This window comes from Sus scrofa, chromosome 4 (assembly GCF_000003025.6).
Source record: "Sus scrofa isolate TJ Tabasco breed Duroc chromosome 4, Sscrofa11.1, whole genome shotgun sequence".
Lineage (NCBI taxonomy): Eukaryota > Metazoa > Chordata > Mammalia > Artiodactyla > Suidae > Sus > Sus scrofa.
The window spans coordinates 2459478-2473097 of record NC_010446.5 but is presented as its reverse complement, the minus strand read 5'-3'; the positions used below and the strand labels follow the sequence as shown (position 1 = coordinate 2473097).

Below are 13620 nucleotides of genomic sequence, written 5' to 3'. Positions count from 1 at the left end.
GCCCAGATACGCAAGGACCACGTCTCTTAGGAAGGGAACAGACAGCAGGACTGGGGGTGAGCAGAACGGAGTTCACAGCAGGCCCCGGGGAGCTCCCTTCCTGACCCCTCCAGAAGGAGCCACTCCCCAAAGGGACCACCCGCCGGGAAGCCTCGGTCAGATGTGCATGAGCCCTGCCACCCCGCAAGAAGAGCATGTGGCACCACCTTCCAGGGCTCTGGGCTGCCCCTGCCCTCGTGCCCGGGGGCAGCTGTTGCTCCAGACCATCGAAAAGCACAAATGAGCAGAAAGGCACATGGAGGCTAAACTGGCAAACTCTGGTGACAGCTGAGGGACGGCAGATACGGTTGGCATCGGCTCCTATGGAAGCATACCTCTTCTACGTCCCAAACGCGCAAGCTTCCAGCTCCGCCTTCCGCGACAGCAAACTGTCCCCGACATGTGAGGGAGGACAGGCCCGCCTCCCACTCGGAAAGCTCCCAAAGGAGGAGAGGGCCCCGAGGACAACACTGCCTGCCACGTGCACCGTCTGCCCAAACAAAGACCCGCTCTCCTACCGTCACCTCCGACCTTTACGTGGTTTTCGGTCGTTTCCCGAATCGGCGAGTGGGCTTGTTTAGTGATTTACTGTTCTATGGCCACACCCACGGCGCACGCAAGTCCCCAGGCCGGAGACTGAGTCCAAGGTGCAGCTGCGAGCTACGTCACAGCTGCAGCAACTCGGGATCCTTCGAACCCGCGCTGCCGGGGCCAGGGATCAACACGCCCCTCTGCAGTCAGGGTCTTAACCCACCTTGCCACAGTGGGAACTCCTGTTGGGTGGTTGGTTTGTCTCGACTAAAACGCTGCAAGGCGTCTTTCTCTTCCCCTTCTTCTAAGCATTTCTCCCGTTCCTCCCGTTTGCTCCTTTAAGCCACTCAGGTCAGAATAAAGCTTTGGCTGCCATGGGAACAGCAGCGAGCAAGCTTTTAAAGTGCGCAGCTCCGGGAACCCCGGCGAGCCCGGGAGCAACCGGATCACCAAGTGAGCAGCCACTGCCAGCAGCTCCAGGAGAGACTAGTATTTCTCCAAGCTTCTAATTACTTCATTTAAGGCGCAGGGCCAGGTACCAATAAACACAGGCTGCCATCCACGACGTGGGAGAGAGGCGAGCTGGGCATAACAACCGAATGGTATTAAAAAATGAAAAGAAAGATTCCTCATATTACACACATATAATCAAGAACTGACCTCAGAGACGGGGGCATAATTGAGGGTTACCACTAACAACTGCCCAGATGACAACGAAACCTTCTGATGCTGCTTCCATGCAGTATCGGATCAAAGCGGCTTCCAGACTCCTCATTCGTCCCAAGGCAGAAAAGGCTGCAGGACCACAAACAGCAAACCTGGACGCGCTCGACCGTCTAACAACATGGGATTATTTGAATTACGGTCCATGTGTCAGAAAAACACAAAGCGCCTGTGTTTTTAAAGAGAAGAAGCAAGAAATACACTTGAGGAACGTTAATATCAAACAAAACCATCTTTTTTAAGGTAGCATTTTGGTGAAGGAAGACAAACACATATGGCTTTAGCCTGGGGTTCAGTCCAAGACCGTAAAAACAACAACAAAACCCAGCATTGGACAACAAGGTCCTGCTGCCCAGCACAGTGAATTCAATCAATACACCCGTGACAAACCACGACGGAAAGAACATGAAGAGAATACGTGTGTGTGTGTGACCGAGTCACTGCGCTGAACGGCAGAAACGCACACAACACTGGAAACCCACTAGACCTCAACAAGGTTTCGTTTTGTTTTGTTTGTCTTTTTAGGGCCACACCAGCAGCCTATGGAGGTTCCCAGGCTAGGGGTCCAACTGGAGCTGTAGCCGCCGGCCCACACCACAGCAACACGGGATCCGAGCCCCGTCTGCCACCTACACCACAGCTCACGGCAACGCCGGATCCTTAACCCACTGAGCGAGGCCAGGGATCAAACCCGTGTCCTCATGGATGCTAGTCAGATCCGTTAACCACTGAGCCACGACGGGAACTCCAACAAAGTGGGTTTTTTGTTTTTTTTTTTTAACATAAAACCAAAAAAAGAAACCCCCACAAAACCCAGCACTCTGCACTCACCCCCCCTTACAGGCCCGACCTCGGCTGCAGGTGGGTGAGTGCGGTGTGCACAACGGCCTGGCCCTGCTGAGCTACCGAGACCGGGGTCCCCAGCCACGCTGCTCAAGCCCCTGTACGCGCCACAGACCTTCCTGCGCCTCAGGCCCCTGACGTCACCTACAGTCAGTTTAACCAGGAGGAAGGCTTGGTCCCAGGACAGTCCCCGTCGGGGAGCTCCCCGCAGGCAGAGGACAGGAAAGGACAGGGCAGCTGCCCCCTCGGCCCGCCCGTCTCAGCTCAGGGAACGCCGCGGGGGAGAGGGGACAGCAGTGAGCTGCCCGAACGGCGTACACCTGACTGTGCGCTCAGGGAATGGGTCTCCCCACCGCCATGGAGACCCGTCGCCCTGACCTGCAGGTCCCCTGATGTTCTGTGGTGACGGAGACACCCGGTTTGGTACCTGAATCCTCCCGCATCTTGAAAAGTCAGCTATTCAGAGGCAGACTTCCGTGGGGGCACAGGAGCTGAAATGCTGCCTGTGGATTTCATGACAGTCTTGGCCCTACCCAAAATGACGTCTTAAAAATGGCACTGCTTTCAACACGCGTCAAAAGCTTGGGTGGGTCGCTGTTGTGTTGCGGGTTCAATCCCTGACCCTGGAACTTCCACATGCCGCTAGCACAGAATTAAAAAAAAAAAAAAAAAAGAGTTGAATCTCAGAAGGCCTAGACAATGCTAACAGGCTTAGAGTTTTTTGGTTTTTGTTTTTAAATTTTCAGCAGCACCCAAGGCATACAAAAGTTCCCAGCAGGGCTCAAACACAGGTGTTGCCACAGCAGTGACAACATCGAGGCTTATAATCAATGCAAAGCAGCTCCTGAGGGTTAGATGAGGAAAGGAAGCGGGTGGCGATTCTGAAAAGCCACCTGCAGACTCAAAGCTGATGACCAACAACCGTCCCAGCAGTTTCCCCAATCTGACATCAGCAATCAAGTGACTCAAGACTGGTCCTTAACCCTGCCCAGGAGCACAGCATTCCCTCCCAGGCGTTCTGGAACACGCAGGCTACTTATTCCTCCCTCTGGTGTCCCTGGTCTGGCACTTCCTCCAGTGGCCACTCCAGTTTCCAAACAATCCCTGGGCCTTCCATCCCACAGCACCTATCTATCGCCGCCCCCAGCTCAGATTTCGCTCTGCTTTATTTAGTCTTCCCCCCACCGGACCGAGGTCAGATGCGCCCCCCAGCTGCACTACCACCTGCTTCGTCCATCACAGATTCTCCCACCATGCTCTGCGCCCAGGGACACTCAGGGCCAGCCTTGAAACCAGGCTTAATGTGCATCAAGGAGAAGGGAGTCAACGCTTCCCTCTCGAGGCCAAGGACAGCAGGACAGAAAGGTGCGGCACCAGGTGGGAAACAGGGCCACCTGGGACTGGGAGGCGGGGCCCCGCCCGCAGGGGGTATGCAGCCTCATCCAGGCTCCTCAGCTGCAGACACCCACAGGCACCCTTCCCGCTCATTAATCTCGGGTGCCGACACCCCCAGGCCTAAACGCCGCCGTCCAGATCAGATTACCATCGGGGAGCCGGCACAAGAATGCCGCCTCCAGCCAGGGCCGAGAACAGCAAAACACAGCACCAGGGAAAACAGTCCGAGCCGGAAAGGAGGCCCAGAATTCCCAGGCACCTGCCAGCCAGGTGAGCGCCGGTGGAAGGGGCACGAGGTCACGACACAGCTAATGCGCAGGTTGGAGGTACGTCTGCCCCCCTTGGAGACACGGCCCCCCAACACCACACAGCGCCAGCCACACCCAGCATGCCAGGAGCGGCCACAAACCTCTCCTTTCCCTATTCCAGGAGACCAGTAAGGTCCAGCAGGCTCCCGCCGGGGTGCCCAGGGAAGGTCAGCTGGTGACTGGGCTGCAAACACGTCAGCAGGCTCCACAGAAGCCCGTGCACGTGGAGAACGCCCACGGCGGTCCCCAAGAGCAGTGTCTTCGCCACTAAGCCCGACAAAGTTCACGAGTGAAGCCCACGAGGACTTAAAACCTGGGGAATAATTACAAACAAGCTGCTCTGGGTTCAACGGCATCCTTTAAACACAAAAAGCTACTATAGTTCGTTTATGTAAACGCAACATGAATGCGCACTTGACAGTCACCGCACAAACCAAGCCAACGGGACTGACACGGGGGAGTCACCGCCACTGGAAGCACACGGCAATTCACTTCAAAGTCACCGCTTTCAAACACCGCATTTCACAAGCGTCAGTTAAGCTGTGCCCCTTCGCCCAGGCCACCAGCACGGGGCTTACACCCCGACAGTCCCGACACCAGACGGGCGCCCTCAACCTCCAGAGAGCAGGCCTTGAGTTGAAGCACCCACCCCGGGACCTTACCGCTTACAGGGAATCTTTAGGTGCATCATAAATAAACGTAAGGGCTGCGGTTTCCGCTGCAGAAGATAAAGTTCTGGAGCTGGATGGTGACGAGGCCCAAACCACCGAGAACGTGCCCTTAACGTCAGGACGTGCGACCTCACACGTGCCTAAGACGGCGCACTTAGCATAACACAAAGCAGATAATCGTAATGTGAGACACATACCTAGAAAATGATCTGGAAAGTGAGGTCAGCGAGAAAACGGTCCCCCCCCCCCCCGTAGAAGCTCAGGGCCCGCCCCAAACGGCTCAGCCAACCGTTTACACACAGGCTGCGAAGCCCGTGACGCCGGGGAGTGGACAAGAGGAACACCTGTGTGGCCAGGTGGGGACAGCGGAGGACAGGGGACGAGCAGGCAGCTCTGGGTGCAGCTTGCGGGGGGGGGGGGGGGGGTGAGTCTGGAGGGAGGGACGGAGAGGGGCAGAGACAAAGGAGGAAGAGCGAGGGGCAGGCAGAGCGGTCACGGGAGGAAGCGCTCAGTGTCACCCAGGTCCCCGCAGGGCACAGGCAGCGCTCTGTCTGCCCCGCTGGGGCCCGTGCTCAGGCAGCGCCACTCTGGCCATCTGATGAGTGGCACCATGCATCTCCCGGCCTCAGCCCCCAGGGTGACCCCCCTCTGTCCCCCACAGGGCTCCCAGCCCTGGTAAAGTTTAACCTGCCTCCTGAGCTCCCGCCCCAGTCTTCACCGCCCTGTGCCAGCCACGCTGTCCTGGTACACAAGCCGCAGGAGCCTCTTCCAGACCCACCCCGCCTGCCCCAACACCAGGACTGCCCGGCGGGAAGCAGGGGCGTGGGGGTGCTGGGGAGCCGGCCCCGGAGGCACCCCCCATCCACTCTAGAGGTGAAGCGGGCTGCGGGGCTCCTGCGGCTGGAAAGTTACGTCCTCAGGGAAGATCTGCAGCTGACTTTTTCTGAAGGAACAAGTTCACTGTCAGCGTGTTTTCCTTCAGGCGGAAACCTCCAGACCCCACGGAAATACCACCCCCCACCATACGGATCCACAGCTTCTTCTACTCTCCACGCTATTACGTCTCTGACGGCCGCCGGGGGAGGCCCGTTTTCTCTCCGGAAGGCGGCACCTCCGCTTTTAAAAAGGGACAATTCATAAAAAGTCAGGGCTCCAAGTACCGAAGTGCACATTCCTGAAAAGCCTGCCAATCATAAAGGGAGCAGCACCTGAATGCAGGACAGAACCAGGTCCCCCTCCCCCGCACACGCAGTAACCAACAAACACCACGAGGATAAAGACCTCTTCACAAGTACAGCCAACGCAATTCCATCTGTTCACAAAACTAACTGTTGCTTCAAAGGTTGCAAGTTCAAACACAATCTGGCTATTGTCGGCAGTGCCTCAGTTTATCAATGTAACAATGACTCTCTTTCAAAGGTTGATAAAGCTCTCTGCAAATCCTCGCCCTCCGGCATTTTTAAGATACTTCGCAGGATAAATATTAGCTTGAGACTCGCCTACAAGAGAAGTGAAAGCTGCCAAAGAAGCAGTTTTACAAAGCAAAGAAGCAGGAACCACAGCAGCTGGAGGGGAACCACAATGCCCTGCCCGCCTGTCCTGGGCTCATCTCCTGATGGGGGTGGGGGGGCCAGTGCCAGGCACCCAACAAGCAACCACCCTGGCAGATGGAAAGAAAAGTAGAAAATGGGGAGTTCCCGCTGTGATGCAGCAGGTTAAGGTCTGGCGTTGTCTCACTGGTGGGGCGGGTTCGACCCCTGGCCTGGTAGTGGGTTAAGGATCCAGCGTTGCTGCAACTCAGATTCAATTTTCAATCGCTGGGCTGGGACCTTACATGCGCCACGGTTGCAAAAAAAAAAAAAAGAAAGAACAGAACTGGAAAATGGAATTAATTAAAAGGAGAGATTTTAAGACGATTGTTGGGATGAAAGCGAACAAGGAGCTTTACAGCTTAAATTTGATTTTAACTGAATTTCTTCACAGTTAAGTGGCTTGGGTGACCAAACGCAGAGAGGGAGGGGAGAGGGGGCCAGCCAACACGACGCCCAGGGACCCCGGGAGCATGCCCGCAGCCAGGCTGGGCGGGCCTGGCAGGGCTCCAGACGCTCCCATCCTGACTTCACCTGGAGGAGCTTTGAGGTGTTAGCTTGCAGCTCGCAGAGGCGGATGCACACGCACAGGCAAGGCGGGGCTCCCAGCCAGAGCCCCTCGGACCCTGACCCCTACGTCCTCGCCCCTCGGATGCCACACCCTGAGACGAAGCAGGGAGTCAGCTCGCAGGGCGCTGGACTCACTGCGGGAAACGACGCAGAGGATCGGGCGCCCGCCTGAAGCGCAAACGCAGAGGCGGTGACTCGGGCCCCCAGCCCCCAGCGCCCACTGGAAGCGGGGGCAACGCCTACACAGTCTGGGAACTGGAATAATGCAGCTGGCCACGTGCTGCAGGACGGGCCACCTCCAACTGCATTCGGCGAAGATGGTTCTGGAAAGCCCCGCAGAACCGAGTCCTTGGCTGCAGCCCCGCAGAGGGACCGCAGTGCTCCAGTGCCCAGTCCTAAAGGCCACACAACCCAAACCGCGGGGAGCCACCGCCTGAGGATTTAAGTTACACCGCAGGGTCTAATTTTGGTGCGAATGGCCCAGAAGAATACAAGAGTCGTCTGATAACAAGAGTCGTCTGATAACAATACCGTCAGTTTGAGGAAGACGTTTACCCAGAGTTGTCACTAAAAAAGATAACTGGGGGGCAGAATTAAAGTGCAGCTTAATGGTTCTCCTCAATTATCAGAACCAAGGGCAGCCCCTCCTGTGCACGAACGCTCAAAGCAGCTGACTCGAGGCCCCCGGCCCCGTCCCCAGGTCCCCCACTCCTCGGCCGGGACCTCCCCACCACCAGGTGACGGCTCAGTAAGCAGGTGCCAGCCAGCACACCTGCTTCCCCACACACACCTTTAGGTGCCTTGGAAGGAGGGACCCTGGCTGAGACCACGGGGTAGCCAGTGTCCGCATTGCCCACCCACCAGGGGTCGGAGGTTCTGGACGTGACCTTCGGCAACAGCAGGAGGGTGCACTGGCTCCACCGTGACCAGCACTTCCCAGCGATGGGGCCTGCAGGATGTACCCTGCCCCTTCGTGGAGACACTCACGTGTGGACAGCACAGCCCAGCGGGCAAGCCCGGGGGGGAAGGCGTGCTGTCCAGGAGCCCTGCGGCAGACAAGGCGGGGAGAGGCTGGACCTGACTCAGGTCAGCCACGGGGCTCCAAGGAGCCTGGAGCACATGCCAGAATGGACATGAACCTCCTCCAGAAATGGAACAAACGCCCTCAATGACCGGGCTCTGGCTTAGAAAGGCTCAGACGTGGTGCTGTCTCCCCGCAACCTCAGAGGGGAAACGGGGGCCGAGGCCAGGGCGCCCAACGACAATACCGGAGACTTGGAGCAGAGCTGGCCGGCCATCCCCCCCTCCTGCCCTCCCAGCCGCCCCTTCTGGGGCCTCCTCCAAGCTCGGAAAGCTGGCTGGCCAGCCTGAGGGCCTGAAGGAGGGCTCTGTGGTCACGAGCAGCCCGACCTGCGTGCTCGCCTGTCTTGAGAATCTGCGTGTGGACATCACAGCAGCAAGGCTGGCAGCTGCCCCCGCTGCCGTCAGCGGCTGCCCCTCTGCCCCTCCCAGGCTGGTCCGCCCCCACTGGCCTCACCCCCTCCGCTCTCTCCAACTGACTGTGTCCCCAGCAGGCATGGCCTGACCTGAAGACATGAGGGCCCACCAGACTCTCTGTCTGGGCTCAGCCCCTCCTGCCACCCGCCCACACCTCCCCTCTGCTGCCCCTTCCTCACCCTCCAGGGTGGCAAACTGCCCTCCGCATGTCCGAGGCCCAGGCTGCATACAGCAGACGATGTCCGAGAGGCCAAGCCCCTTCCCTGTGGAGGCAGCCGGGCCTTGAATTTGGGACAGTCACCCAAGGGTGCTGCCGGTTCAGGGGCCCCAGGTCTTGGGCCTGCACTAGTTTCCTTCTCTCCTAAGACCCCAGGGTCGCTTCTCGTCTGGGTGCCTGGAAGTGGCACGAGCTGCCCAGGCCCAGAGGAAGCGGTACAGGACAGGCTCTATGAACTTCAGAGCCCTCCACCAGGGAGCTGGGCGGGTCTGCTGGCCAGCGGGCATGGGCCCAGCACCAGGCGGCCAGCAGGTGCTCCAGGCCAGGCTGCAGGTACAGGCATCATCGATGAACCACCGACCAGCCCTGAGCTCTGCCATGTGACAACTTGTTATATGAGAAACCTGTCGTAAGGCTTTGCTACTCCAACCCCACAACCTTGCCAGTAAAGGCCCCTCCACGTCCTGAGTTGTGTATGTAGAGCCTTTGCTGGGGGGCGGGGGCGGCCTAGGACCCCCCAGGACACCAAGGGCCTCTGTGCTGAGAAAATCTGGGGGCACTTGGCAATTCCCCCCGTGGAGAGCAGCAGCCCCTCCAAGCAGGCAGATGTTTAAGAACACGGAACATGTGTACTCCCCACCCCCACCCCACACGTTCTGGGCTCCCTAGGGCTGTGGTCCAGCACGCCAGGACACAGGGCGCAGGCAGGCGGAGTGGACACAAATGAGGAAGCCCTTGACACTGCAGCCCAAAATGTCTCAGCTTCTCCAGAAATTCCAGCTCAAGGCAGCTCCCAACTCTGCTGACACTCTTAGGGTGACCCCAGGGCCATTGGACGAAGGGCAGCAGAGGGGCTCAGTCCCCAAGCACGCAGCTGCGGGGATTCTCCTGCGGTGACCGCTCCGGAGCATCAAGGCACAGAGAGAGGGGCTACCGCAGACACGGGTGCGCTCCAGTGACCCGATGGCAGCACGGCGGTGCCCAGCGCTTCACAAGGCGTTTCAGCACATGTCCCTAGCCCAGCACACGCGGGTTGGAGCAAGGCACAGCCTCTGCCACACACACCACACTCGTGCTGCTTTGGACCCGGGCCAGCTACCACGGGTGCAAAAGTCAGACGGGGCGGGGAGGTCTTCCCAGCACAGCCTTCCCTTAACAACGGCGCCGGGTCGCGTTTCCTCCCCCAGCTTCTGACGCGGCTGTGAGCGCTTTGCTCTGCCCTGAGAGGCCGCAAGGACAGTGACCTTCTGCAATTCGTTCGTGGAAATGCTGAGGTTGGGACCTGTGGCGCGTCCTCATGAGAGCGCGTGGTCACAGGGGAAGCGGGGCGGCCGAGGCGGGCAGGTGCTGGCTTCGGAGGCGGTTGGAGGGGTCCATGCCTCCCAGGCCCCTGCTGGCTCGGGGCACCCGCGGCATCGCGGGATGGAAAGTTGGCCCGGGCTGGCGAGGACGTCTGGTGTCTATAAAAACGCTCCTCCCGGGGGAGCCTCTGGAAACAGAGACGCCCCGACGCTTTCATTCTTTTCCTTATTTGCTGCTCTGAAAAGAAGCTGTTCTTCCTATTCTGAAAGGGAATACGAGTCAACACCTTCCACAGCGAAGAGTGACCCCAAGAAAAAGGTCGCCAGATCCAAACTGCTTCTCGTTTGGCCAGTGGCCCAAAGTAACTCTATTCTGTTTATTTGGTTTCTCTTCTGGGGGATAAAAACCTAATCCAATACCAAGCTGGCCAGTATCGCTCTAAGTCCCGTGAGGTGGCTGAACTGCAGGAAGCTCCTCGCTCCCTCCAGCGGGGCCACTTGGGCGCTGCCCCCTCCACAGCCCAGGGTCTCTTCTCTGTCTCCACGTGGCCTCACATGCCGAAAGCAAGTGCCCCTCTACCATATCTGTCCTGAGCACCCACCAAACGCAGCAGCCTCCGGCAACGCCGAGTCCGGAGAATGGGGCTCAGGGCCAGCCTGGCTCCACGACAGGCTTCCCGCCCCCCGGTCCTCGGTGGCCCCTCCACGGCCCGCATCTCACCTCCTCCAGCGGCCCAGTGAGTGAGAAGGAGCAGGCCCCGCCTGCACCCCCGGTCCTTCCGCAAGAGCAGCTGCTGGATGACAACCAACGCCACCATCCCAACGGGGCTTTCTGGGCCAGAGGCTCCACTTCTCACTCCGAGCTCAGAGCCCGGCCTCACACCACGGCCAGCCTTGCCTGGAGTAGAGGCAGCTCCCCACATCTGCTCAGCCTTCACTAAAGCACTGCTGAATCCCCACTCCAGGGTGACAGGCCCCGGGATCTGCCCAGGCCAGAGTGTGTCCTATTCTTCTGCAGAAGGACCCACTTCAGAAGACCAGACACACACTCCCAGGTGTGAACCCCACCCAAGCGCTTGCCTCCAAAAGACTGATCTTTTGCTAAAAGAAATTTTTATGGCTGCCACCACAGCATATGGACATTCCTGAGCCAGGGCTTCAAGCTGCAGGTATGACCTACACCACAGCTGTGGCAACGCTGGGAACTTTACCCCACTGCACCAGGCCGGCGATTGAACCCATACCTCCACAGTGACCCAAGCTGCTGCAGATGGATCCTTAACCCACTGCACCACTCCATCCAAAAGACTGGTCTTTAAAATGCCTGTGAGTCTGCACCCTGCTCGGTGTACACCTGCTCAGTGTACACCCGCCCAGCGCACCCTGCCCAGTGCACACCTGCGTTCATCTTCCCTGAAGATATTTCCGAGGATGCGCACATGCCTGAGACAAGGCGGGTGGGGGCAGATGCGTAGGGCAAAGCCCAGCACAGAGGCTGGTTCAAGACGCTGAAGAGGCAAAGGAGCTCTGTGCACACTTCCTGAGGCCTGCCCAGGCTGGAGCAGCTCTGCACGCCCAGGATGTGTGCAAACGGGAGATTTCGGTCTTTCCCCAGACAATCCCTGAGGATGCTCGATACTGAGTTTTAGCCTCGTTCTAGAACCATCGAGGGGGCTTTTCACCCTTTGATATCAGGACATATCTGAGGCCATCAACATGAAGGGGCAGTGAGGGTCACACATGGTGGAGGGAAGGCAGTCTGTGGAGGACCCCTTCTGGGCACCTCCTAGGCAAGAGCTGCCTTGAGGGCATGAGGGAAACAGGCCTGGCTCCAGTCTTTGGGAGCCCCTGGGCTGGGGCCCCAACACCTCCACCTGTGCCCCCACTAGCCCCCAGGGAGGTGGGGAGTCTGAGCTCTCAGTCCCTCTGGCTTCCAAATCCCTGCTAGAAAGATGGGACTTGGGAACAGACGAGGAGGGAACACAGTGGCCTCTGGCAGATGCCCCCTTGCCCCGGGGAAGCTCCCAGGCCGGGGGCAGCCTCCACGCACACTCACTGGGAACTGACCAGGCAGAGTGGGTGAGCAGGCGGGGCAGCCAACGGACTGCACTGAACCTTGACAAATGCCCTTCAGCTACATCCTCTGCCTAAACCACCCTAAATCCTTTCCTTTCCAGAACAAGGCACCACAGAATAAGCAGAGTAAGTCACGGCTCAAGAGCAAGCGGGGGGTCCCCGGGGCACCACGAACACGGCAGCTTCAATCTGCACCTGTCGGGGTTCCTGCCCACTGGCCCAGAAACCCGACCTCAGGAGCACGGCCAGCGGTGCGCAGTCTGCCAGCTGACTCTCCGCTGTCCCCGCCCCCGCAGCAGACCCCCCCCCCACACCACTGCCTTCTACGCCTGCGCACCCTCCCCCAGCAACGCGCTCGCACCCGCGCGCCACCGGCCAAGCCAGGTCGGGAGGGCTCTGCTGGCAGGACCTGAGAACGTCAAGGCCGGGACCCAAGGCCACCGCGGCCCTCTCAGGCCATGAGCCCCACGGCAGGGGATGGGCGCATCCCTCCTCTCCCACCTGCAGGAGCCTCGACGCTACCTTAGAACCACACCCCAAGGGCACTGTCCTCACAGGCGAGCGGCCGGCAGGAAGCCGGTAAAGACGACAGGCTGTAAACTCAGCACACCTCACTCTCTCCTCAAGACTAATTTTAACAGGGAGAAGACATAACCGCAGCTACAAGCCTTCCCTTGCGGATATAATTTACAGCATCATGACTCAGCGGCCCCGATGGCCTGACAGGTGATGTCACCTGGATGCGGCGTGGTATTTTCAGGAGGGAGCCGCCATCAGCCTGGGCCAGGAGGGCAGCGAGGGGGCTTCGGACCTCCCCCACCTCGCCAGCCTCCCTCCTCCAAGGCCCTGAGCCACCCCCGACCCAGGGCCGGCCCTCTCGTTAACCCCCACGTGGTGCATCTGGATCTCCAAATTCTTCCCAGGGAACAGGGCCTTGGCTGGGATGGCCCTGCTGGCTGAAGAGTCAATTAGAGGCCGTTCCCTCCACATGGGAAAATGATGTGCTTGGTTAAAGAGGTTATTCTTTGGGGCATCTGCTACGTCTATCAGGAAAAAACTTCAGGCCATGAGAGGCTCACTGCGCCAACGCTCACCACACCACCCTCTTCAAGGGCTGGGCCCTCAGCAACCCAGCACCTGGGGCACCAGCACTCTCCGACCTTCCAGGGAAGGTCCGCAGAGGAGTCCCGAGGAGGAGGGGCCGTGGGCCCCACCTGCTCTCGCCTACACGCGGGGCAAGCCTGGGCCCCTCCCAGCTGCTCGCTGCCACTCCTCCGGCCTGCTCCCCGAATTCCAGCTCTCCAAGTGGAGGGCAACTCCTGCCTCTCTCACCCTGAGCCCCAGCTGGTGCCCGCAGTCCTGGGACCCAGCTCCCACACGAGGAACCAACGTGCAGTGAGGGCGTCCAGCAGAACCACCTGCTTCTGTGCACAACCGCCCCCCCACCCCCGATTCCAGGCCCCAGCCAGGACAGGCAGCCAAACGTGCCATGCCAGCCCAGCTGTCGGGGCCCCTGGCAGCCTCTTCCAGCACGGCCTCCCTCCACCCCGCCCAGCTCTGCGGAGCGCTGGCTCTGCCCCTCTGCAAAGGCACGTGCCCCAACATCCCGCATAGGACTGGACGGTCTCCAGAAGGGCCCATTTCCCCACTGCCACCCCCTGCCTCTCGGGAACTGCCCAGTCTCTCCCTCGATACTACAACGTCAACTGCTTCACCTGGCTGCCCAACTGCCCAGTCTTTCTGAGCCAATTACTATTCAGATGCTTTGTGCACATGAACTCACTCCTCCCAAGAGTCCAATGTGGCGAATACTATGTCTGGCCCCAATTTACAGCTGAGAAAACCGAGGCCCGGGTCATT

At 59.3% G+C, this 13620-nt stretch overlaps 1 protein-coding gene across 1 annotated transcript in view; it reads right to left on the bottom strand.

Moving 5' to 3' along the window:
- Positions 1 to 1829, bottom strand: part of SLC45A4 (solute carrier family 45 member 4) — a 51773-nt gene extending 49944 nt beyond the window's left edge. The window contains exon 1 of the mRNA XM_013996449.2: positions 794 to 1829. The gene's annotated coding sequence lies outside the window, so the exon portion shown is untranslated. The remainder of the gene's footprint in view (positions 1 to 793) is intronic.